General features: G+C 37.2%; 1 long non-coding RNA gene across 1 annotated transcript in view; it reads left to right on the top strand.

Annotated features, from left to right (window-relative positions):
- Positions 1 to 25181, top strand: part of LOC145547178 (uncharacterized) — a 29879-nt gene extending 4698 nt beyond the window's left edge. Inside the window, exons 2-4 of the long non-coding RNA XR_014083626.1 lie at positions 13779 to 13871; positions 19824 to 20071; positions 22196 to 25181. This is a non-coding gene — a long non-coding RNA (uncharacterized LOC145547178). The remainder of the gene's footprint in view (positions 1 to 13778; positions 13872 to 19823; positions 20072 to 22195) is intronic.
- The last annotated feature ends 344 nt before the right edge of the window (positions 25182 to 25525 follow it).

Raw genomic sequence — 25525 nt, 5'->3', positions numbered from 1 at the left:
TGTTCTCAGTGGTTTTCAGTAGGTGTGAAGTAAAATTTGTAAGATGTATTGTGACTTTTGTGACCAAGATACTGTAATGTGTTTAGGTGGCCTTAAATCCAGAGACATTAGATCAAAAGACTCACATGTCAGTGACTCATGTGTTTCGGAAACTTTAGGTATCTGGCATATCGTTACTTTTCAGGAAAAAAAAAATATTGTTTGTACTATTTTGGAGGGGGGCCCTCAGGCACTAATTTTACCTTTTTGGGTAATTAATACTTTGGTTTCAGCTACCTTGATGAACTTTTTGCTAATAGCAACTCTCAAATATGGGATTGCTCTCTCTTAAAACTCAAAAACTAAACAGTTTCTAAATATACTCATTTAAAAATATTCTCTGTGCTATGAGAACCAAATAAAATGTAATACATTAAATAAAGCTCTTCCTGTTCAACTAGGTCTCTTTCTTTTCTGAACTTCTGTATCATGCTGTGTTGCACCTTATGAGGTACTTATCTTACTTTACCTTCTGTCCTAGTTATTTGCACATGAACTTTATCTTCCTTCCGATGACCTGTTTCTGGAGGACAGAGATGATGTTTAATAAAATGTAGAATAGACACACAATTAATCATTGTATTCTCATAATATACATAAAGATCTGTTGAGAAAAAGATATACCAAGCAGAACACAGAATGAGACAGACATTGATTGCAGTTTCCTTCAGAGTTCATATACTGAACTCAATGGATCTCACAGCTTGGAGCAAAAGTTGTACGTGTACACTTAATATTGGAGTAACTATTTTTATATCCTAATAGAGTATAAAACAACTGGAAATAAAGGTCAATAAAATGCATATTTTGAAAGTTATTGGAACAGAGAAATAAAATATTTTGTAGAATATATTGTGGATTATTCAATATCACAGTAATCCAAGCCTATGCCCCGACCAGTAACGCCAAAGAAGCTGAAGTTGAATGGTTCTATGAAGACCTGCAAGACCTTTTAGAACTAACACCCAAAAAAGATGTCCATTTCATTATAGGGGACTGGAATGCAAAAGTAGGAAGTCAGGAAACACCTGGTGTAACAAGCAAATTTGGCCTTGGAGTACAGAATGAAGCAGGCCAAAGGCTAATAGAGTTTTGCCAAGAGAACGCACTGGTCATAGCAAACATCCTCGTCCAACAACACAAGAGAAGACTCTACAAGTGGACATCACCAGATGGTCAACACAGAAATCAGATTGATTATATTCTTTGCAGCCAAAGATGGAGAAGCTCTATACAGTCAGCAAAAACAAGACTGGGAGCAGACTGTGGCTCAGATCATGAACTCCTTATTGCCAAATTCAGGCTTAAAGTGAAGACAGTAGGGAAAACCACTAGTCCATTCAGCTATGATCTAGATCAAATCCCTTATGAGTATACAGTAGAAGTGACAAATAGATTTAAGGGACTAGATTTGATAGACAGAGTGCCTGACGAACTATAGACAGAGGTTTGTGACATTGTACAGGAGACAGGGATCAAGACCATCCCCATGGAAAAGAAATGCAAAAAAGCAAAATGGCTGTCTGAGGAGGCCTTACAGATAGCTGGGAAGAGAAGAGAAGTGAAAAGTAAAGGAGAAAAGGAAAGATATTCCCATCTGAATGCAGAGTTCCAAAGAATAGCAAGGAGAGATAAGAAAGCCTTCCTCAGTGATCAATGCAAAGAAATAGAGGAAAACAACAGATTGGGAAAGACTAGAGATCTCTCAAGAAAATTAGAGATACCAAGGGAACATTTCATGCAAAGATGGGGTCAATAAAGGACAGAAATGGTATGGACCTAACAGAAGCAGAAGATATTAAGAAGAGGTGGCAAGAATACACAGAAGAACTGTACAAAAAAGATCTTCACGACCCAGATTATCACGATGGTGTGATCACTCACCTAGAGCCAGACATCATGGAATGTGAAGTCAGGTGGGCCTTAGAAAGCATCACTACGAACAAAGCTAGTGGAGGTGGTGGAATTCCAGTTGAGCTATTTCAAATCATGAAAGATGATGCTGTGAAAGTGCTGCACTCGATATGCCAGCAAATCTGGAAAACTCAGCAGTGGCCACAGGACTGGAAAAGGTCAGTTTTCATTCCAATCCCAAAGAAAAGCAATGCCAAAGAATGCTCTAACTACCGCACAGTTGCACTCACCTCACACGCTAGTAAAGTAATGCTCAAAATTCTCCAAGCCAGGCTTCAGCAATACGTGAACCGTGAACTTCCAGATGTTCAAGCTGGTTTTAGAAAAGGCAGAGGAACCAGAGATCAAATTGCCAATATCCGCTGGATCATTGAAAAAGCAAGAGAGTTCCAGAAAAACATATATTTCTGCTTTATTGACTATGCCAAAGCCTTTGACTGTGTGGATCACAATAAACTGTGGAAAATTCTGAAAGAGATGGAAATACCAGACCATCTGACCTGTCTCTTGAGAAACCTGTATGCAGGTCAGAAAGCAACAGTTAGAACTGGACATGGAACAACAGACTGGTTCCAAATAGGAAAAGGATTATGTCAGGCTGTATATTGTCACCCTGCTTATTTATCTTATATGCAGAGTACATCATGAGAAATGCTGGGCTGGAAGAAACACAAGCTGGAATCAAGATTGCCGGGAGAAATATCAAGAACCTCAGATATGCAGATGACACCACCCTTATGGCAAAAAGAGAAGAAGAACTAACGAGCCTCTTGATGAAAGTGAAAGAGCAGAGTGAAAAAGTTGGCTTAAAGCTCAACGTTCAGAATACTAAGATCATGACATCTGGTCTCATCACTTCATGGCAAATAGATGGGGAAACAGTGGAAGCAGTGTCAGACTTTATTTCTTTGGGCTCCAAAATCACTGCTGATGGTGATTGCAGCCATGAAATTAAAAGACGCTTACTCCTTGGAAGGAAGGTTATGGCCAACCTAGATAGCAAATTTAAAAGCAGAGATATTACTTTGCCAACAAAGGTCCGTCTAGTCAAGGCTATGGTTTTTCCAGTGATCGTGTATGGATGTGAGAGTTGGACGGTGAAGAAAGCTGAGCGCTGAAGAATTGATGCTTTTGAACTGTGGTGTTGGAGAAGACTCTTGAGAGTCCCTTGGACTGCAAGGAGATCCAACTAGTCCATCCTAAAGGAGATCAGTCCTGGGTGTTCACTGGAAGGACTGATGTTGAAGCTGAAACTCCAATACTTTGGCCACCTCATACGAAGAGTTGACTCATTGGAAAAGACCCTAATGCGAGGAAGGATTGGGGGCAGGAGGAGAAGGGGACGACTGAGGATGAGATGGTTGGATGGCATCACTGACTCGATGGACATGGGTTTGGGTAAACTCCAGGAGTTGGTGATGGACAGAGAGGCCTGGCGTGGTGCGATTGGTGGGGTCGCAAAGCTTTGGACACGACTAGTGACTGAACTGAACTTATGCTTGGTCACGCTGAGAAATGAAACTAACTTTAAGACAAATAGACTAGACACAAATTGAACAATGTATTGAAATGAAATCACAAAGTGAAATGAAATATATGTTTAAATATGCATAGTATAGGAGAGGATATTGCTTTAATATTGTTCTGGAAAGCAATTGAGAACCAATGAAGAGGATTAAGAAGCAGAAAAATTTTGGAAACAGATTTAGAATGTGGACAAAGTATCTCAGCTTTTTATTTCTCTAATCACAACTCAAAAAAGCCTTGTTGTTCCCTGTTTTGTACAGTGAAGTTCAGAGCTTATACCTCCTGATGATCACCTAAGTCAGAAATATAATTGGGAGAACTCTGAAAGTGAGTAGGGGCTAGAAATCATTCTGTTGCTTTGTACCTTCCCTGGAGCCTGGGTGGGCACTTTGGACATATATCACAGTTTTATTTATCTACTACATAATGTGACTTCCTTAGGTTCTTGTTCATTGCACTCATTACCCACCAACATGAGTTTCAAGCTCTTCAGCTGTAGTCCTGTCACTGCTGAAAGTTATCATCAGTGCTCTCTAAGTCCAGAATCTAGTCCACATTCATTTCTTGCTTTTGTCTGTGAAGTTACTCAAAACAGGATTAATCAATGAGTATCATGATGAGTATCTGTCTGACCAAATCTTGTCACATCTTGAGACTATGGCTTCATTTGGTCTATGTTGAAATCAGTGCCAATGTATAGTCTGCCATTATACCTGTTTAAATACCTATAATTTGGAGGAAAGTAAGTCAATGGAAAATTAGCTAAAATATTCAACATGTTCATTCACAAATCATTCATTCTATTTGTTCATCTTATTGAGAAAATATCCTACAAATTATTTTAATAGTAATATATAGAAATAGAGCAGACTTATTATTGTTTGTTAGTATATATAAAATATAAAAATGGATACATATTTTAAAGGATGCTATAGGAAATCAAACTAGTACACTACAATATGAAATCTGAATCTTGTTTCTCTGGAAATAACTTGCCTTTTTGACAACTTCATTATCAAGCATAAGCCCTTACCCACACTAGGCACTATATAAATACTCATTGCAAGAATAAGTGTGTCTGCCCAAGACAGAAGGTTTTAGCAAGCATAAATAAAGCACAACAGTTCTGAAGAGTAAATGAACAGTTGTAGCAGAATCAGAATCTAAAATGCAGTATTATTTTGAAAGCACAATATACTGACAATGGAAAATGTGAGGACACCCTTTGTTTAGTGCACTAGTAAGGGTTCTTTAGAGAAACAGAACCAATAGGATACAAAGAACAATTTATTATGAGATATTGGCTCGTGTGACTATAGAGGCTGAGAAGTCCCACAATTCTCCGTCTGTAAGCTGGAGATCCAGAAAAGCCAGTGGCTTAATTTATCTCAAGTCCAGAGACTAGAGAAGCAGGACGTTGATGTAAATCTCAGACCAAGGCCAAGAGATGATGAGATGTCCCAGTTGAAGCAGAGGATGAAAAAAGGGACACATTTCTTCTTTTGTTGACATTTTTGTTCTGTTCAGACATTCAACAGATTGAATGATGCCCCCTCACAGAAGGAAGAGCTATGTACTTTACGGAGTCCACAGATTCAAATGCATATCTCACCTGGGCATGCTCACAAGCACTTCCAAAAATAATGATTAACCAGTTATGTAGGCATTCCCTGATCTAGCCAAGTTGATATATATAAAAATTAATCTTACAACTGGTTTAATGAAGTTAGTTATAGTAATTGAGTGATTTAGTTATTACTCAATAAATTACTCAACTTGAGTTATTACTCAATAAATTACTCAACTTGCATCCATGGGGTCACAAGAATCGGACATGACTTAGCAAGTAAACCACCATGATATTATAATAAATTCCTACTCTTTAGTTGCTATGAGCTGTATATATAGCTTGGATATAAAGGATCTTTGATGTCAAAAGCATGGACGATACTGCATATGTAGAAGGCTCAATTTGGGAATACAGAGTGAATAAGAAGCTGTCTCTGCTCTTAAGGATTTATAATTTAGTAGATGCTCTTAGTGCAGAGAACTTCATACAAACACTCTTAAAGAAAACTGGCATTTGACAGTATTATCTATTGATAAGTAGGTATAAGTCAGTATGTATACACACACACACACACACACACACACACACACACACACTCTTGCAGTCTTCTGAGACACAGAAATTAGAATATCCAGTATAGCTGGATAATAATTCATGCAATCTTGAGACCAAACAGCCATTTTATGTATTTTCCACACCAGCGTTTTCTTCCAGAATTGTGAATGTCTGTCTTTTATTGCTGGTTCTTTGTTGCCCCAGATTATGGTGCTTCTTGAAAGCTGCTAGTGAATGAACAATTTTGTTTCTATTCCCAGGATAACATCTGTAGGAAAACAACTCAGGCAGATATATTCACTTATGCTAGCAAATGCTACTTTTTTTTTTATTTGCAGAAAGTCATTTGAGGCATGATTATGCAGCACCTGCTAAGATGTTGGCTGTTTATTTCCCTGTTAGGAAGATGTGGTTCTGATGACCGTAATTGTATTGGGAAGAATAAGGGTAGTGATTAGGTGGTTATTGTCTCTCATTCGAAGGCAGATTTCTGGCTGAGACTTCTTATTTTCAGTATAAAGTGTTTATATAAATGGGAAAAATGCCATACTCACACAAATCCTTGAAATAAAATGACACATTCTCAGTATTTCAATCTGAATCTTATATTCCTCACAATAGAGTCATCTCTGCAAAATGTCCAATCAATCCTTTCAACCCTTCCACTATCATTCTAATTTAATTAAACACCTTTACAATGAAATGATCATGTTTTGTGTGATAATTAAACTTATCTCGTATTCTGTTGCCTTAAATAATGAAAAAAATGTTTATAAAATATGAGCTCAGTACTGAATATTTTAAGCTTTTCCATCTTATCACTTTCACTATGTAAATATACTTTAACTATTTAGCCCCTGAATTACTTAAATTCCCTTTGCCTTAGTTGAGGCTGCTGATCCCACCTTCATGACTCTCTATGATCTCATCTTATATACAATATCTTTCTTCTTTGAATTCTTCTCTAGACAGGTCAACCTCATTTCGATCACATGCACATAATTTGGTCTTTTTCTCATGAAGAGGATTCTCTTAGTAGTTAGCCATAGAGTTTCATTTTCTACACTTCTTTACCCTACTAAGTGTAGCACTATTTGTTTTAGCTAGACTCCCTATCTATTCCTTACAATTACATTTTTCCAGTAGAAAATTCCAGTGGGAGATCGGTGGATGTGAAGACAAAACTGCCTTTGCATTTAAATTTATATCTCCTTTTGTTAGTCTGTTGTTACCAATGGCTGGTTCCTTTACTGTAAGCCACAGCTCCGGATGGGCTATACCTTCTGTAACTCTTAAGTCTTGCCATGTTAAGAGAAGCATATGTCATCAGCTGTTGTCAATTCTTAGGATTCTTCACCTTCTTTTTTTGATGTCCTATAAATGTGTCCAGACAACTGTAAAACATCCTTTTATTAAACTCTTTTTCAGTCACCTTATATGAGTATGCCATTGTTTCTTGTGGGAATTCCTCTAGATACAGTCTGCCCAACCCTAACCAACATCAGTGAAGACTGAATAAAGAACAAATGAAAAAGTAGGGAGTCTCAGTAAAGGAATAGAAGCCATAAAGTAGACCCAAATGAAAATTTTAGAACTGAAAAAATGTGTTAACCACTAGCAAAATTGGGTAAAGAACACAGAGAATTTCTCTGTATTGTTTTTACAACAGCATGTAAGTCTAGTTATTTCAAAATCGAAAGTTTTATTTAAAATATCTATTTTAGAAGGACAAAAAAATTTTACCTTGAAAGTATCGATGTTTAGATGAAAAAAAGTCTCCAAATAATCAAATCATAATTTTTCTTTTTTCTTATGACCATTTAAAACAGCTTTATAGGTATGTTTTACATATAAAAAAACTTGCGCATATTTAGCATATATGTATATAATTTGATGAGTTTGGACATATGCACACACCCATAAAACTATCATCATGATCAAGGTAATAAACATAACTGTACCTCCCTAAGTTTCCTCATGCTCCTTTGATTTTGTTGTGTGTTTATGTGTTTTATATCACAGCTTTAATCAATAAATCACAGTATTGTAAATCACTATATTTGAAAATCCTTAACAATATTCTCTATACCCATAATATAACTCTTAATATCTTTACAGTTTGTTCCTTTGGAAAATGACTATTCTCATGAAAAATAAATAACGGCTTTTATCTTTTAATTATTAAGCAAATAGTAGCAAAGTTTCATGTAATAAGAATACTGATGGGTAGCCATGGATCAGACTAGTTAGGGGCTTATATGTATGATCTGGAATGGATTTTGGATTTTATTATAAATGTGAGTTAGATTAAGATTGATAATCAGGTTTCAAATTAAGATTAAGATTGCATGAGTATTAGTATATTATGTTTGTATGTGCTCTCACTTGTCAAATAATATTTTTTCATATTATACAATCTGTTCTGTGAAAATCTTCATTCTTAATTTGAATTTACCTAAATTACTTGGATATATTTTTCTCTACCTTCTAATTATATAAGCATTCTCATATGTTCTTCTAATATGTGTTATTCTAAATTTAAATATAGACCTTTAGTTCATTTAAATCAATTTTGTTGTATGTTATAAAATGAAAAACTTATATTTATTTTCTTATAAATAAAATATCCAGCACCCTAACACCATTTTTGAAATACCCTTGTTCCCTACCTGGGGCATATTATTATTACATTTATATTATTATTTTCACACAACTACTTTGATCAATTGCTTCACTTTCTATCATTTCCATTAACTTCTTAGAATTTTATTGTACAAATATCATGCTATTGTACAAATATCATGCTATTCTGATTAAAGAAGCTGGATAGGTAATGGACAGGTATTTTTACTTATTAATTTGAAAAGTTTGTTTAGCAATTTCACGTTTGTTCTCCCATATACACTTTAGAATCACTTGCAACAAAAAAGTCCTTTGTAATTCCAACATTAATGTGATTCTGTAATTAATGTAATCTGTAATTAATGTTGGTATTAAATACAAATCTTTATGTGGCTTTATAACTATTTTATAATGTTATGCTTTTCTTCATTTATTTAGACATCTACAACAAAAGTGTATTTTTCGATTGTGTGTATGTGCTTCTGCAATTTTTAAAATAAGGTTTTGGTGACAGGGTCATCCCAGTATTATAAAATAAGCTGGAAGGTTTTTCATGTCATTCTGTTGTGAAGTTGTGTAAAATATGAAGCGTTTGTCTGTCATCTGAGCGTATGTTAAAATTCACAAGTAAAACTACCTGGAACTTGTGTCTTTTACAGTCATGTATCTTTGAAAATATTTTCTTCTAAGGCTTTGGAATGTTGAATCTTTGATCTCTTCTTAGACCACTTATTATAATATATATTTTGCTAGAAAATCATGAAAGTTGTCATGAATTAGCATAGAACTGTCACATAATAATTTAAATATGTTTGAAGCCCATAGTTCTATCTTCTTTCTCAACTCTGAGGTTGTACATATTAGTATCTTTTTTCTTTCTTTTTCTCTCTTAATGAGACATGGTCTTTTTAAGAAAAGAGAAGGTGACTCTATTTAGAGTTTCATACTCATTATTTTTTTTTTTTACTTTAACTTAATCTAAACTTTTATCACTATATTAATGTAATTTTTTGTTTATGTTGCTTCTTTCCTTTTATAAACTTAATATGGCACATGTAGTTTCTTTTATTTCTGAAAAGGAAAGCATTTAAATGAATACAATCAATTTCTTTAAGAAGCTTTGATAGGATATATTGTTTCTTATTGCCAAATTCAGACTTAAATTGAAGAAAGTGGGGAAAAGCACTAGACGATTCAGGTATGACCTGAATCAAATCCCGTATGATTATATAGTGGAAGTGAGAAATAGATTTAAGGGACTAGATCTGATAGACAGAGTGCCTGATGAACTATGGACAGAGGTTCCTGACGTTGTACAGGAGACAGGAATCAAGACCATCCCCAAGAAAAAGAAATGCAAAAAAGCAAAATGGCTGTCTGAGGAGGCCTTACAAATAGCTGTGAAAAGAAGAGAAGTGAAAAGCAAAGGAGAAAAGAAAAGATATACCCATTTGAATGCAGACATCCAAAGAAGAGCAAGGAGAGATAAGAAAGCCTTCCTCAGCAATCAACTCAAAGAAATAGAAGAAAACAATAGAATGGGAAAGACTAGGGATTTCTTCAAGAAAATTAGAGATAACAAGGGAGTATTTCATGCAAAGGTGGGTTCAATAAGGGACAGAAATGATATGGACCTAAAAGAAGCAGAAGATATTAATAAGAGGTGCAAGAATACACAGAAGAACTGTACAAAAAAGACTTTCATGATCCAGATAATCATGATGGTGTGATTGCTGTCCTAGAGCCAAACATCTTGGAATATGAAGTCAAGTGGGCATTAGGAAGCATTATGACAAACAAAGCTAGTGGAGGTGATGGAATTCCAGTTGAGCTATTTCAAATCCTAAAAGATGATGCTATGAAAGTGCTGCACTCAATATGCCAGCAAATTTGGAAAACTCAGCAGTGGCCAGGGAACTGGAAAAGGTCAGTTTACATTCCAATCCCAAAGAAAGGTAATGCCAAAGAATGCTCAAACTACCACACAATTGCACTCATCTCACACGCTAGTAAAGTAATGTTTAAAATTCTCCAAGCCAGGCTTCAGTAATACATGAACCGTGAACTTCCAGGTGTTCAAGCTGGTTTTAGAAAAGGCAGAAGAACCAGAGATCAAATTGCCAATGACCACTGGATCATAGAAAAAGCAAGGGAGTTCAGAAAAACGTCTATTTCTGCTTTATTGACTATGCCAAAGCCTTTGATTGTGTGGGTTACAATAAACTATGGAAAATTCTTAAAGAGATGGGAATACCAGACCACCTGACCGGCCTCTTGAGAAATCTGTTTGCAGGTCAGGAAACAACAGTTAGAACTGGACATGGAACAACAGACTGGTTCCAAATAGGGAAAGGAATATATCAAGTCTGTATATTGTCACTGTGCTTATTTAACTTATATGCAAAGTATATCATGAGAAACACTGGGCTGGATGAAGCACAAGCTGGAATCAAGATTGCTGGGAGAAATATCAATAACCTCAGATATGCAGATGACACCACCCTTATGGCAGAAAGCAAAGAACTAAAGAGGTTCTTGATGAAAGTGAAAGAGGAGAGTGAAAGAGTTGGCTTAAAACTCAACATTCAGAAAACTAAGATCATGTCATCTGGTCCCATCACTTCATGACAAATAGGTGGGTAATCAGTGGAAACAGTGGCTGACTTTATTTTTCTGGGCTCCAATATCACTGCAGATGGTGACTGCAGCCATGAAATTAAAAGACGCTTACTCCTTGGAAGGAAAGTTATGACCAACCTAGGCAGCATATTAAAAATCAGTGACATTACTTGCCAACAAAAGTCCATCTAGTCAAGGCTATGGTTTTTCCAGTAGTCATATATAGATGTGAGAGTTGGACTATAAAGAAAGCTGAGCGCCGAAGAATTGACACTTTTGCACTGTGGTGTTGGAGAAGACTCTTGAGAGTCCCTTGGACTGCAAGGAGATCCAACCAGTCCATCCTAAAGGAGATCAGTTCTGGGTGTTTATTGGAAGGAATGATACTGATGCTGAAACTCCAATATTTTGGCCACCTGATGCGAAGAGCTGACTCATTTGAAAAGACCCTGATGCTGAGAAAGACTGAGGGCAGGAAGAGCAGGGGACAACAGAGGATGAGATGGTTGGATGGCATCACCGACTCAATGGACATGAGTTTGGGTAAACTCCAGGAGTTGGTGATGGACAGGGATGCCTCGCATGCTGCAGTCCATGGAGTCACAAAGAGTCGGACACGACTGAGTGACTGAACTCAACTGATTGTTTCTTAAAAAGTCTCTTTTAATTTACAGATGATTTCCATTTTAAAATTTAGTTTAATGTTAAGCTATTTTTGTTAACTTTTATATTTATTGCATTAACATCTGAGAACAATGGTCTCTAAAAATCACTGTTTTTAACATCTACTGAGGCTATCTTTGTTACTCCTATACAAAATTTTTGCAAGGGCTCCATAGACAAAAGAGAGAAGAATGTGTATTTCTGTTTGTTGGTTCAGACATCATTTTTCCTTTGGGTTTTTGTTCAAGTTTTCAGATTATTTTTTTCTACCCCTGAAGTGACAGAGATTATAAGGATTAGAAAAAGCTACATGGGGTGGGACCACAGAGTCTGCATCAGATGCTCTGTAAAGTGATGTGCTATTTTTGTCACTCTTTCTAGTCCTGGAGCTACTCTGTGATTTGGATTATGTAATATGACTTTAGCTACCTCCCCTTCTGTTTGAATTGATGTTTCTTTCTGTTGCTGTTAGTGAACATATTATTCAAATTCAAAACATTATTCTATCTCTCTTTTCTATTTCAGATCAAATCTTATTAATAAACCCAATTCCTACTATTTTGTTTTTAATGCCCTTAAGGTATATATACACAGAAGCCTTCATGATTTTAAAAGATCGAGCTGCACGATTAATTTACCGAGAGTTGACACCTTAAAGGTACAATGTTAATAATATGTATAAATCAAAACTCATAAAGCACATTAACATTTTTAAACAGAAAGTCCCAAAGGCCACTTAGAGGGGGATGAATATAGGCTTTCTCTCCAAATGCCTTGTATAGTTTCTTTTTAATATTTTCTACTTTGATATTTTGACAAGAGAAAACCATACCATTATATGTCTGCTTTATAAAAACCTTTTAAAACAATATGAGAAAAATAAACCTGAATTCAAAATCTATTTTAAGTGCTATTATGATAAAACAGCTGTCTTTGTATAACATAGGTGCCTATGTTTAAGATGCTTAAAGAAATGTAATACATCCATAAAAGATAATGTAGATGTAAAAGTATTGATTTTTCAAAATATAAAAAGTAGGAAATGCATTATTGAGTGGATATAATTTCTAAAATTTACCTGAATGAAAATTCAAGAATAAGAGTACATTTCTGGGGTATTCTTTTATGTAATTTCATTCAAAAAGTAAGGGATGGTTACCAACCAGCAGTCCTTCCCAATATCAAGCACACCAAGACATCACACACACAAGCCCATATATAATTGAACACACACACATATACAATTGCAGATACAGGACATCACCTGCACATACACTTAACACACAGACACTATATATCTCTAATTTTTGGGGCCTTGTTAACAGTTTTTTTCCAGGCTGAAGCATGCATAAGAAAAATTTGAGGATACTTTAAAAAACATTTCTAGGTCACCAGACACACAAGCACACTTCTTTGAAATAAATACTGAGAATCTGCCAACCCTTGATGTAATAATAACAGAAGAAATAATCACTTTTTTTATTCCATTATTTCTAACATTTAATAAACTTTTAATCAACTCCCCCCCCCCCGCCCCGAGGTTCCAACCATTTAAAGGAAGAGACTTCCCACAAAGAAGGAATAGTATGACTGGAACTATGTAGACAATAAGTAACATAATAACACATTATGAGGGGCAAAAAAGTCTCCCTTCTCTTCTTCTTCATTATCACCCCCTATCTCTGTCACGTTAAAAGAGATTACCTTTGTCTAAGAGATGTGGATGTTTATAAATCTAATGCCCTCAGATCCAATTCACTTCCCTTTGCATCCAGAATAAATGTCTGGCTGTGTTTTTTGAGGACATATTGATCATTTGTAGTGAGTTGAAGGACAGGGAACCCTGGCTTGCTACAGTTCATAGGGTGGCAAAGAGTTAGACATGACTTAGAGACTGAACAACAACACTGACAAGGAATGTGAGGGGCCTAGGATAATTTTTTTTTTCTTAAGTGACTGAATGTGTTATAGGCTTTTGTTAAAGGTAAAGAACTTAGGAGGGCCAGCAGGTCTGAGGGGAAGAAAAGTAGGTTCTGTGTTAGCCTTCTGAGTTTCGGATGACTGTGATAGTACTTGGTGGTTATACATCCCCAGTACAGTTTCCCACTACTTTCTTTATGCCATGATGTTCTCTAAATTTTTATCATAATATCTATAGTTGTACAGGAAAGGGTGTGGTAACTTTGGGGGAATGATTGTTGGAGTGATGTGACATTTGCTCTCCCTACCTTTTGGAGGAAGAACATAAAATGCATCTCTGTCACCTCAGGTCAGGAAATAGTTTGGAGAGATTGATATGAGACTTCTGAAGACTCAGGGATATTGAAGGCTGGTATCTTTCTCCTCTATGAGAAGTCAAAAGGTAAAAACACTTTGATTAATTATGTTTCAACCATCAAAACAATGCAGGAGAGGACTGTGATCAAGGAAGCTACATTTCTTCTGGAAGTATTGCAAATGAGTATGTTAGGACCTGATGAGATTTTGGAAGGTGATTGGCCTAGGGTCACCATAAAAGCAACAGTCCTAAAAGAGGTAGGTGATTTCTATCAGAAGGATGAGTATGTGTAGACCACGGCCTGAGGAGGAATCGGTAAAAGGGAATAGATGAATGGGAAGAGGGTTACAGGTACAAGTTCCATTGGGAGGGTTTCTGAGGAACTCACAGAAATCCCATAAGAGAAAGTCAAAAGTTATTCCTTTGTCACCCTGATGGCACTGAAATGAAATTATGAGTTTGCCAACCTAGTGAGGTCTTTGCTATCTCTTATCTCTCCTGCAACCATCAATTGAGTTCAGTTCAGTTCAGTCACTCAGTCGTGTCCAACTCTTTGCAACCCCATGGACTGCAGCACGCCAGGCCTCCCTGTCTATCACCAACTCGTGGAGTTTACACAAACTCGTGTCCATAGAGATGGTGATGCCATCCAACCATCTAATCCTCTGTCATCCCCTTCTCCCGCCTTCAATATTTCCCAACATCAGGGTCTTTTCCAATGAGTCAGTTCTTCACATAAGGTGGCCAAAATATTGGAGTTTCAGCTACAACATCAGTCGTTCCAACGAACACTCAGGACTGTTTTCCCTTAGGATGGACTGGTTGGATCTCTTTGCAGTCCAAGTGACTCTCAAGTCTCCTCCAACACCACAGTTCAAAGGCATCAATTCTTCAGCTCTCAACTGTGGACGCCTCCATAGTCAAAAAGCATCGATTCTTCATCGCTCAGCTTTCTTTACAGTCTAACTTTCACATCCATACATGATTACTGAAAAAACCATAGCCTTGACTAGACGGACATTTGTTGGCAAAGTAATGTCTCTGCTTTTTAATATACCATCTAGGTTGGTCAAAACTTTCCTTCCAAGGAGTAAGCATCTTTTAATTTCATAGCTGCAGTCACGATCTGCAGTGATTTTGGAGCCCCTAAAAATAAAGAGCAGCCGTAAAGAGAGACCCCGTGCCCAAGGTAAGAGAAACCCAGGCAAGATGGCAGGCATTGAGAGAGAGGATCAGGGGGAAGACAGGCTGAAACTACAGTCACAGACAACTAGCCAGTCTGATCACATGGAGCACAGCCTTGACTAACTCAATGAAACTAAGCCAAGCCGTGTGGGGCCACCCAAGATGGATGGGTCATGGTGGAGAGGTCTGACAAAATGTGGTCCACTGGAGAAGGGAATGGCAAACCACTTCAGTATTCTTGCCTTGAGGACCCCATGAACAGTATGAAAAGGCAAAAAGATAGGACACTGAAAGATGAACTCCCCAGGTCAGTAGGTGCCCAATATGCTATTGGAGATCAGTGGAGAAATACAGAAAGTAAGAAGGGATAGAGCCAAGGCAAAAACAACACCCAGTTGTGAATGGGACTGGTGATAGAAACAAGATTTGATGCTGTAAAGAGCAATATTGCATAGGAACCCGGAATGTTAGGTCCATGAATCAGGGCAAATTGGAAGTGGTCAAACAGGAGATGACAAGAGTGAACATCGACATTCTAAGAATCAGTGAACTAAGATGGACTGTAATGGGTGAATTTAACTCATTTGACCATTACAGGAGATGACAAGAGTGAACATCAACATTATAAGAATCAGTGAACTAAGATGGACTGGAATGGGTGAATTTAACTCATTTGACCATTGTATCTACTACTGTGTGCAGGAATCCCTTAAAAGAAATGGAGTAGCCATCATAGTCAACAAAAGCACCAAAATGCAGTACTTGGATGCAATCTCAAAAATGACAGAATGATCTCTGTTCGTTTCCAAGTCAAACTGTTCAATATCACGATAAATCAAGTCTATGCCCCAACCAGTAACACTGAAGAAGCTGAAGTTGAACAGTTCTATGAAGACCTACAGGACCTATAGAACTAACACCCAAAAAAGATGTCCTTTTCATTATAGGGGACTGGAATGCAAAAGTAGGAAGTTAAGAAACACCTGAAATAACAGGCAAATTTGGCCTTGGAGTACAGAATGAAGCAGGGCAAAGGCTAATAGAGTTTTGCCAAGAGAATACACTGGTCATAGCAAACACCCTCTTCCAACAACACAAGAGAAGACTCTACACATGGACATCACAAGATGGTCGACAGCAAAATCAGATTGATTATATTGTTTGCAGCCAAAGATGGAGAAGCTCTATACAGTCAGCAAATGAAGACTGGGAGCTGACTGTGGATCAGATCATGAATTCCTTATTGTGAAACTGAGACTTACTTTGAAGAAAGTGGAGAAAACCAGTAGACCATTCAGTTCACCTCAGTTCAGTTCAGTTCAGTCGCTCAGTCGTGTCCGACTCTTTGCAACCCCATGAATCGCAGCACACCAGGCCTCCTTGTCCATCACTAACTCCCTAAGTCCACCCAAACCCATGTCCATCGAGTCGGTGATGCCATCAAACCATCTCATCCTCTGTCGTCCCCTTCTCCTCCTGTCCCCAATCCTTCCCAGCATTAAGTTCTTTTCCAGTGAGTCAACTCTTCACATGAGGTAGCCGAAGTATTGGAGTTTCAGCTTCAACATCAGTCCTTCCAATGAACACCCAGGACTGATCTCCTTTAGGATGGACTGGTTGGATCTTCTTGCAGTCCAAGGGACTCTCAAGAGTCTTCTCCAACACCACAGTTCAAAAGCACCAATTCTTTGGTGCTCAGCTTTCTTTATAGTCCAATTCTCACATCCATACATGACCACTGGAAAAACCATAGCCTTGACTAGATGGACTTTTGTTGGCACAGTTATGTCTCTGCTTTTAAATATGCTCTCTAGGTTGGTCATAACCTTCCTTCCAAGGAGTAAGTGTCTTTTAATTTCATGGCTGCAATCACCATCTGCAGTGATTTTGGAGCCCAAAAAAATCAAATCTGACACTGTTTCCACTGTTTCCCCATCTATTTGCCATGAAGTGATGGGACCAGATGCCATGATATTAGTTTTCTGAACGTTGAGCTTTAAGCCAACTTTTTGACTCTCCTCTTTCACTTTCATCAAGAGGCTCTTTAGTTCTTCTTCACTTTCTGCCATGAGGGTGGTGTCATCTGCATATCTGAGGTTCTTGATATTTCTCCCGGCAATCTTGATTCCAGCTTGTGTTTCTTCCAGCCCAGCAATTCTCATCATGTACTCTGCATATAAGTTAAATAAGCAGGTGACAATATACAGCCTTGATGTACTCCTTTCCTGATTTGGAACAAGTCTGTTGTTCCATGTCCAGTTCTAACTGTTGTTTCCTGACCTGCATACAGATTTCTCAAGAGGCCGGTCAGGTGGTCTGGTTTCCCATCTGTTTAAGAATTTTCCACAGTTTGTTGTGATCCTCACACTCAAAGCCTTTGGCTTAGTCAGTAAAGCAGAAATAGATGTTTTTCTGGAACTCTCTTCCTTTTTTAATCACAGAAAACTAACCAATATGATCACATGGACCACAGCCTTGTCTAACTCAATGGAAGTAAGCTGTGTGATATAGGGCCACCCAAAACAGACAGGTCATGGTGGAGAATTCTGCCAAAATGTGGTCCACTGGCGAAGGGAATGGCAAACCACTTCAGTATTCTTGCCTTGAGAACCCCATGAGCAGTATGAAATGGCAGAAAGATAGGACACTGAAAGATGAACTCCCTAAGTGGGTAGGTGCCCAATATGCTGCTGGAGATGAGTGGAGAAATAACTCCAGAAAGAATGAGGAAACAGAGCCAAAGCAAAAACAGCACCCAGTTGTGGTTGTGACTGGTGATGGAAGCAAGGTCTGATGCTGTAAAGAGCAGTATTGCATAGGAACCTTAAATGTTAGGTCCATGAATCAAGGCAAATTGGAAGTGGTCAAACAGGTGATGGCAAGAGTGAACGTTGACATTTTTGAAATCGGTGAACAAAAATAGACTGGAATGGGTAAATTTAACTCAGATGACCATTATATCTACTACTGTGGGCAAGAATCCCTTAGAAGAAATGGAGTAGCCATCATAATCAGCCAGTGAGTCCGAAATGCAGTAATTGGATGCAATCTCAAAAACAACAGAATGATCTCTGTTCGTTTCCAAGGCAAACCATTCTATATCACAGTAATCCAAGTCTATGCCCCCATCTACAATGCTGAAGAAGCTGAAGCTGAACAGTACTATGAAGACCTTGCAGCCATAGTAGCCCAATAAAAGTCAGCATATGAGAGAGGAGTGAAGTGGTTTTCTAAGTATGGTCCCTGACAAGCATCATCAACAGTGCCATCAGGGAACTAGTTAGAAATCACTCCTAGACCTCATCAGACTGACTGAATGAGAAATTTTCAGACTTAGATACAGCAACCTCTCTAATACACCATGCAGTTGATTCATGCTGATTCATATGGGAGTGTGATAGCCAATGTGTTAAGAGAATGAAGAGGAGGGTGTCACACTGTGTTACACTTGTCCGTGGCAGGCCTGAGATGTAGAAGGAAAAGAACTCTCAAGCAGATCAGTTGGAGTTTTGGATAGGAAATGATTTTTAAATAACTGAAACTGAGGCTTACCCTTGCACCATAAAGGACTAAAGAATTGATGGGCCATGCTTGATAGAAGAGGAAAGAATGAGATTAGAGAGTGTGTTTGATAAGGAAAGGGGAAAAAACCGAGTTGCTTTCTAATTTTTTCCCTACAAAGCTCAGTTCATTCAATAAACTTGACAGGGATGTGTCAAGTAAATGTGTTCATAAATTTGAGTAAATGCACAAGTCTGAAGCACAAATGAAAAGCAGAGGAAGAGATAACGATTTTGTTGTCTACTGCCCATGGATGCTAGTTAAAGCCATGAGAAATGTGGAGATTTATAGAAAGGTCAGGAAACCAAAAACAGGAGTCTGGAAACCTCAGTATTTAAATAATAGCTGGAGAAAGAATTTATCATGAGATAGATGGGAAAAAATAAAAAGAATTGTTAGAGATGTTAAAGAAAAACTAAGAGAAGTAGTAAAATATGTGGCAAAGAAGAAGATTTAATTATAAAGAAAATAACAAAAGAGAAAATGGACTGAGTTTAATTTTCTGTAGAGACTCAATAATACTAGATGTGAAAATGTGGATTAATTTTTTTCCAAGAATCTTAGAAAGCAACAGAAATGAGAAAAGTCAGAAGCTGGGGATTGGAGATGAAAAACAAAGGAAAGCATTTAATTTAAATGAGTCAGAATGTGCGGATGTTTACATGTTTTAGGTTAACAGCCTTTAGACATAAAGATACTCAGAATTTAGGAACATGTTGTAGTGATACAACATGATCCAGAAGGAGTAGAGGAAGGAAAGGATAATGGGCATCAATTAAATAGCTGGTTGTTTAAACAGAATTTCATAATGGTTCATTCACAACAGCATTTGAATGACTATTAATTAATGAAGTGTTGTATTTAGAAAGTGGTATTAGATTTCCTTAAGCTGATCACCTAAAGCAATAAAATTTAAATAATTCATCACAGGGGATCTTATGCTACAAAGGATTAGCTAATTCCTTATTAGCCCATTCACATTGAATTTCAAGTAACTTCTATTGTTCCTGATGATATAATCCATTCCCCCCATTGACCTTTTGCTTGTTTTTTTTTTTTTTATTATGGAACTAAGTGTAATAGAAGAATTATACCATCTTCCCATTCAGATCTGCATGGCTACCCTTTTTATGTGTATTTTGGGAATTGTATATCCTACTTATGATTGTAGTAAGGACTATGAGTGCTTGTATGGTAACTGAAAACTTTAATGAAATTATATAGAATTTTCAATTTTATGGTTCAAAACTTTTGCTTACTCGGTCATTTACTTTTTAATTCTTTAAACAGGCAATTATTATGATACTGTCAGGTATGGTAACACAACAGGGCACAGGACATACATACTCCTGCCTTCATGGAAACTCAAGGGCCCTGAGGAGGATGTGGGGCTTCCCTGGTAGCTCAGCTGGTAAAAAATCTGCCTGCAATGCAGGAGATCCCGCTTCAGTTCCTGGGTCATGAAGATCCACTGAAGAAGGGATAGGCTACCCACTCCAGTATTCTTGGGCTTCAGTTGAAGAAGGAATCATCAAATGGTTAGTTGCCTGCTGGGATGAGGTAACTGCCTGTTGTGTACATGTGCAGATAAGGGGCTGATTGAGGTAATGGGGGGGGAAGCTATAGGAGAGAGGTTAGTTAAGGCATGAGTCTAGGGGAATAGGTATCCTCGTTTGACAGTAATGATATAAGTATTTAGTTTAGAGGAGTGAGTGCTCCTAGAAGGCAGGTAGAACTTCAACATAACACAAAGGCCTAGAAATCGCACAGAACAGCCTAGAAGTAGTTAAATATGTAAGAATTTACTGTAGTAATCTTAAAAGCAATGATGGTCTATATTTTAGTCATAGCAAAGTGGATGAGGAGAAGTAAACAAATGTAAAGAAATGCACATTGAGCCAAGGCTGCTGGTTGATCTTATCCAATAAAGAGAAAACCTTGTTCTCCTAATCTCTTTCCACAATTAGATCGATTAGTCCAGGATGCTGTAGCAGTACCACTGAATTGTCTGCCCTGAATAAAGGAAATCAGGGATGAAACAGGGCTCAGATATATGGCTGGGTCTGGGAAATGGTCTCTCCATTATCATAATCTCTTTAGTGCAAAATACAGAGGGAATATTAAGAGGGGGTACAGATCATATGGAAGATAGATCTGTAACTGCCACCCTTTGAGATTAGAAAGTAAATTAATGGTCTGATAGAGTGACATCAGGGGATCACTAGCAAACCAATCTGTTGTCCCATGCACAGAGTCTGTTTGCACAGAGACACTGACTGTTCAGTGTGGAAGCCATCTCACAAATTTCAGACACTGATGGGACAGCTTATTTATAACAGGGGATTTGTGGGGAATTCTCTGGTGGTCCAAAGGTCAGGACTCCATGATTTCATTTCCTAGGACCCAGGGGTTGGATTCCTGGTAAGGAATCTATGATCTCAAAAGCAGCATGATGTGTCCCTCTCTGCCACCCCAATTTTTTTTTTAATGGGATTCCCTTTCTTATCAAGATGACACATGCTGGTATTACCCATATAAAGTAGGAGAAAGTTAGGAGAAACACAGTTTGGAATTTTTCTAGATATCAAGCATATTCATATATGTATATTATTACCTTAAAGTTAAAATATCTTGAGGAATGACTAAGTTTAGAATATGGCTATGGAGATGGGTGTTTCAGGTGGAACGAATATGATGGTCATTCAGAATGTTGGGTCAAGGAACTGGAAGTGCTGCATGTACTTTTTTATATGGACATGTATTGACTCAGTATGACAGTAGGACTTAAATGTAGTAAGATGAGAAAAGCTGGTAGCAAAGTTATCAGTGGAAGAGTGGAAAATAATAAGAATGAGGAATGAAAGCATGAGGAAAGGTAACTGGTTGTATAGCCAACTGGCATAGGCCTCCAAAAGCAGTGTAAAACATTTTTTACGTGAGAAATCATCAATAATGGTTTGGAAAAGCCACCGAGGAACCAAGACTATGCCAATCTCAGCTATTGCCTATGCAGCAGTATAAGAACATGGTAAATTCCTATTGAATGTTCTGCAAAGAAACCTGTTTCCACAAGGCCACAAATTTAAAGTGAGAGGATGAGACTGTAGTGGAATAGTTTTCAAAATTCAGAGTGGAAATATTTGGGAGCAAGATTAAGAAGAAATAAAGCATTGCATTTGTTTATTATTAGAACATGACAGAATAACTTATAGAAAAATCTTACACCTTGAGTGCCAGCCAAGGGTTTGAAGGGTGTTGAAGAATGGTAGATAGTAAACCTTGTATAATAGGCTGAATTTAATAAGACACATGCAAAGAGAATACTATATAAAGTTGGTTGTAAAGAATTTCATAAGTGTTATTATACTGAAGTTGTGAAACCCACTCTGATAGGCCATCAGTTAACAGGTTTCAAAAGTGTTTGGAGTTTTATATGCCTTTAATAAGTTTATGAAGCCACTCAACTAGATGCTTGATTATAATACTATGAGGAATTTTCTTATGTGGAAAACTTTATCATATTTTATAGTCATTAACCACAATTATCCTTACATGTAAAACATTTTTTTTCACTATTTCAGAGGTCATACTTTTGGCCAAGAGAATAGATATTCTAATTCTGTTACCACTAAAATTTTATCTACGTAATTCTTTTTCTCTAGGTCAACAGTAAAAATGTGAATATTTAATTAATGTTAGTATTTTGCTGTATGATCAAATTGCCAACATCCGTTGGATCATTGGAAAAGCAAGAGAGTTCCAGAAAAACATCTATTTCTGCTTTATTGACTATGCCAAAGCCTTTGACTGTGGATCACAACAAACTGTAGACAATTCTTAAATAGATGGGAATATCAGACCACCTGAGCTGCCTCCTGAGAAATTGGTATGCAGATCAGGAAGCAACAGTTAGAACTGAACATGGAAAAACAGGCTGGTTCCAAATCGGGAAAGGAGGATGTCAAGTCTATATATTGTCACCCTGCTTATTTAACTTATATACAGAATACCTCATGTGAAATGCCAGGCTGAATGAAGCACAAGCTGGAATCAAGATTGCTGGGAGAAATATTAATAACCTCAGATATGCAGATGATACCACCCTTATGGCAGGGCAGCCATGAAATTAAAAGATGCTTCCTCCTTGGAAGAAAAGCTATGACTAACCTAGACAGCATATTAAAAAGGAGAGACATCACTTTGCCAACATAGGTCTGTCTAGTCAAAGCTATGATTTTCCCAGGAGTCATGTATGTATGTGAGGGTTGGACTATAAAGAAAGCTGAGCACTGAAGAATTGATGCTTTTGAACTGTGGTGTTCAAGAAGACTCTTGAGAAGCCCTTGGACTGCAAGCAGATCCAACCAATCCATCCTAAAGGAAATCTGTCCTGAATACTCATCGGAAGGACTGATACTGAAGCTGAAACTCCAATACTTTGGCCACCTGATGCGAAGAACTTACTCGTTTGAAAAGAGCCTGATGCTGGGAATGATTGAAGGCAGGTGGAGAAGGGGCCAACAGAGGATGAGATGGTTGGACGGCATCACCAACTCAATGGACATGTGTTTGATTAAGCTCTGGCAGTTGGTGATGGACAGGGAAGCCTGGTGTGCTGCAGTCCATGAGATCACAAAGAGTAGGGCAGTATTGTGTGACTGAACTGAACTGAACTGTTATGATTTTCAATTTTGTGCTATTATAAAAAATAATTTTTTAATTTATTCAATTTCTGACTTCCCAGAAATAATTTAAACAAAAAGTAGTTTTAAATATTGCAGTTTCAAGCATATTTCATTTTTAATATGTGGATTAAATTGATTTTAATTCAATTTAATACATAGTTGACTTTAGTATGTTTTATTTTTTCAATTAAAATATAGAGTTTGCCGGCGTAGATTGAAAGGGCTGAATACTCACCATATGTACATAATTCACAGTTCTCCCAAATACATCCTCCTCTTATCACCATGGTAACAGCAGGTAGGTTGCTATTGGGATAACATCATTGATGGTGGGTCCTTTTCTATAGTTCAGTAAATGATTGTCAGGAACTTGTTTTATGAGTTGACTTCTAGGCCAGGTTAAGCCAGGGGCGATGCTTTTTGCAGAACTTGGGTGCATTTATAGATATATATTTGCACATGAGATGATTCATTCTGTCACCTCACCTCATTCTAAACCCAAGGAACTTCAGAATTCTAGATCAATTTATTTTGTGTTTCCAGGGATGGATGGGAAAATTGGATTGTGCTCTATCATGACAGAACTGATAAAGGAGATTTTGATTAAATTTCTTCAAATTTTATTCCAAAAAAACTTCTTACCATCATCTCACTTAAATTATATTGAATGGGGGTAGATGTTTTAACTGATTCTTAGGTAAACAAAGGGGATTAACTTAATTATCAACATGAATTTCTTCTGCTGTAGACATTAGATACAGAATACATGGCTATCCTTTCAGTGCCCTTGGTGCCTTGTCATCAGGAAGGGGTGGATGTGCCTTCTCTGACACATCATTAAATGTTGAATTTTAATTTTTAAGTACAGTTGAATATTCTATTATTTATAACTCAATTAGTTAACAATTTCCTTACTCATAGTTATAATGAAATATTTACTTTATATGTTTAGAAATATGCATAGTTTTATTTGTATTCATGACAAACTATCCAAGCTGCTTTTCCAAGAATCCTAATGAATTGTGTTTAGCCTTAAGTTAGAGCAAGGAAAAAGATCATTTTTGCAACTGATAAAAAGAGTTTAAAAACATAAAAGCAGACCTTAAAAAGGCAGAAATCATACAACTCTAGAAATTACAGTGATTTTTTAAAAGTCATTCATACTTTTTAGAGGACTGCATCTTTTTTTACCATAACTAAAGACCTTTCATTGCCAAGCATCTCTGGTTTAGTTAAAGTCCTGGAGCAGTCTGGTCACATGTGTATCCTCTGTTATACAGGAGCCCAGATTACTTGGTAGTTGGTAACTTTACTAGAATCACTTTGGGCAGGAGAAGGAATCTCAGGAAAATTGAGCATTTACTGATAATAATCAACAATTTATTTTTTTATTGCATTGCTATCTTGATAAACCTCTCTCTCTCTGTTTCTCCCCCTACCCCATACACATGTGCACACACATGCACACAACTTTTTTCACATGTGCACACACATGCACACAACTTTTTTCCCTATATGTATTCACTTCCAAAAATATCACTTTTCACAAAACTGACCTACTTATAATAGCAAACCAATTCACTGATTTGTCAGAGATAACCTTAAAGAAAATGTTTAGCTAAAGCCTACAAAGGCTAGTGTCACAAGGCTTTTCTCCAAATCCAGTATCTTTAAGAAATGTTATGGATTTACGGAGGAGTCAGTGTTAAAACAAAAATATTTCCCAAGATTATGATAACTGAATAACTTAAGTGATAAAAGAACGTACATTAGAGAGGCAGAAAAGATCCTTATGAAACATGAAATATTTGGAATTAGTTATCAACCTCAGATTGGGCACATGAAATTGAAGCTTCCATTTATATTCTGAATGAGCTAGAATTAGTCCATGTCTCTCAGTGCCAACTTCATTAATCAATCTACTCCAAGTCAAGTTCAGGTTAAGTGCAGCCAAACCCAGCCTAGATCAGACAAACCAGAGCCAGAGCTTATCTGCAGACTCCTGAGCATGAACATAAATACTTGCTTTGTAAGGCACTGAGTTTTTGTAGTTGTTTATTGTAGTGGAAATGAAGAGGAAAGACTGAGCTTCCTGTCCAATTCTCCAGTCTAAAGCATTCTAAGATCCTAATTTTCTAGTCCATTAGTCACAATTCATGAATTAGTGTAGATATTGACCCCAGGCCATCACTCCTTTTAAGTAAAGTAGTAAAGAAAATGTAATGACTGAAATTTTTGCCTAATCAGAGAACTTTTCTTTTGTCCTTAGGGATTTCTTATTAATGAGGCTGTTATATTCCAGTTGCC

Source organism: Giraffa tippelskirchi, chromosome 1 (assembly GCF_054371585.1).
Source record: "Giraffa tippelskirchi isolate mGirTip1 chromosome 1, T2T-mGirTip1v1.2.pri, whole genome shotgun sequence".
Lineage (NCBI taxonomy): Eukaryota > Metazoa > Chordata > Mammalia > Artiodactyla > Giraffidae > Giraffa > Giraffa tippelskirchi.
Note: the sequence above shows the minus strand (reverse complement) of the source record. Positions and strands in the feature narration are given on the sequence as shown.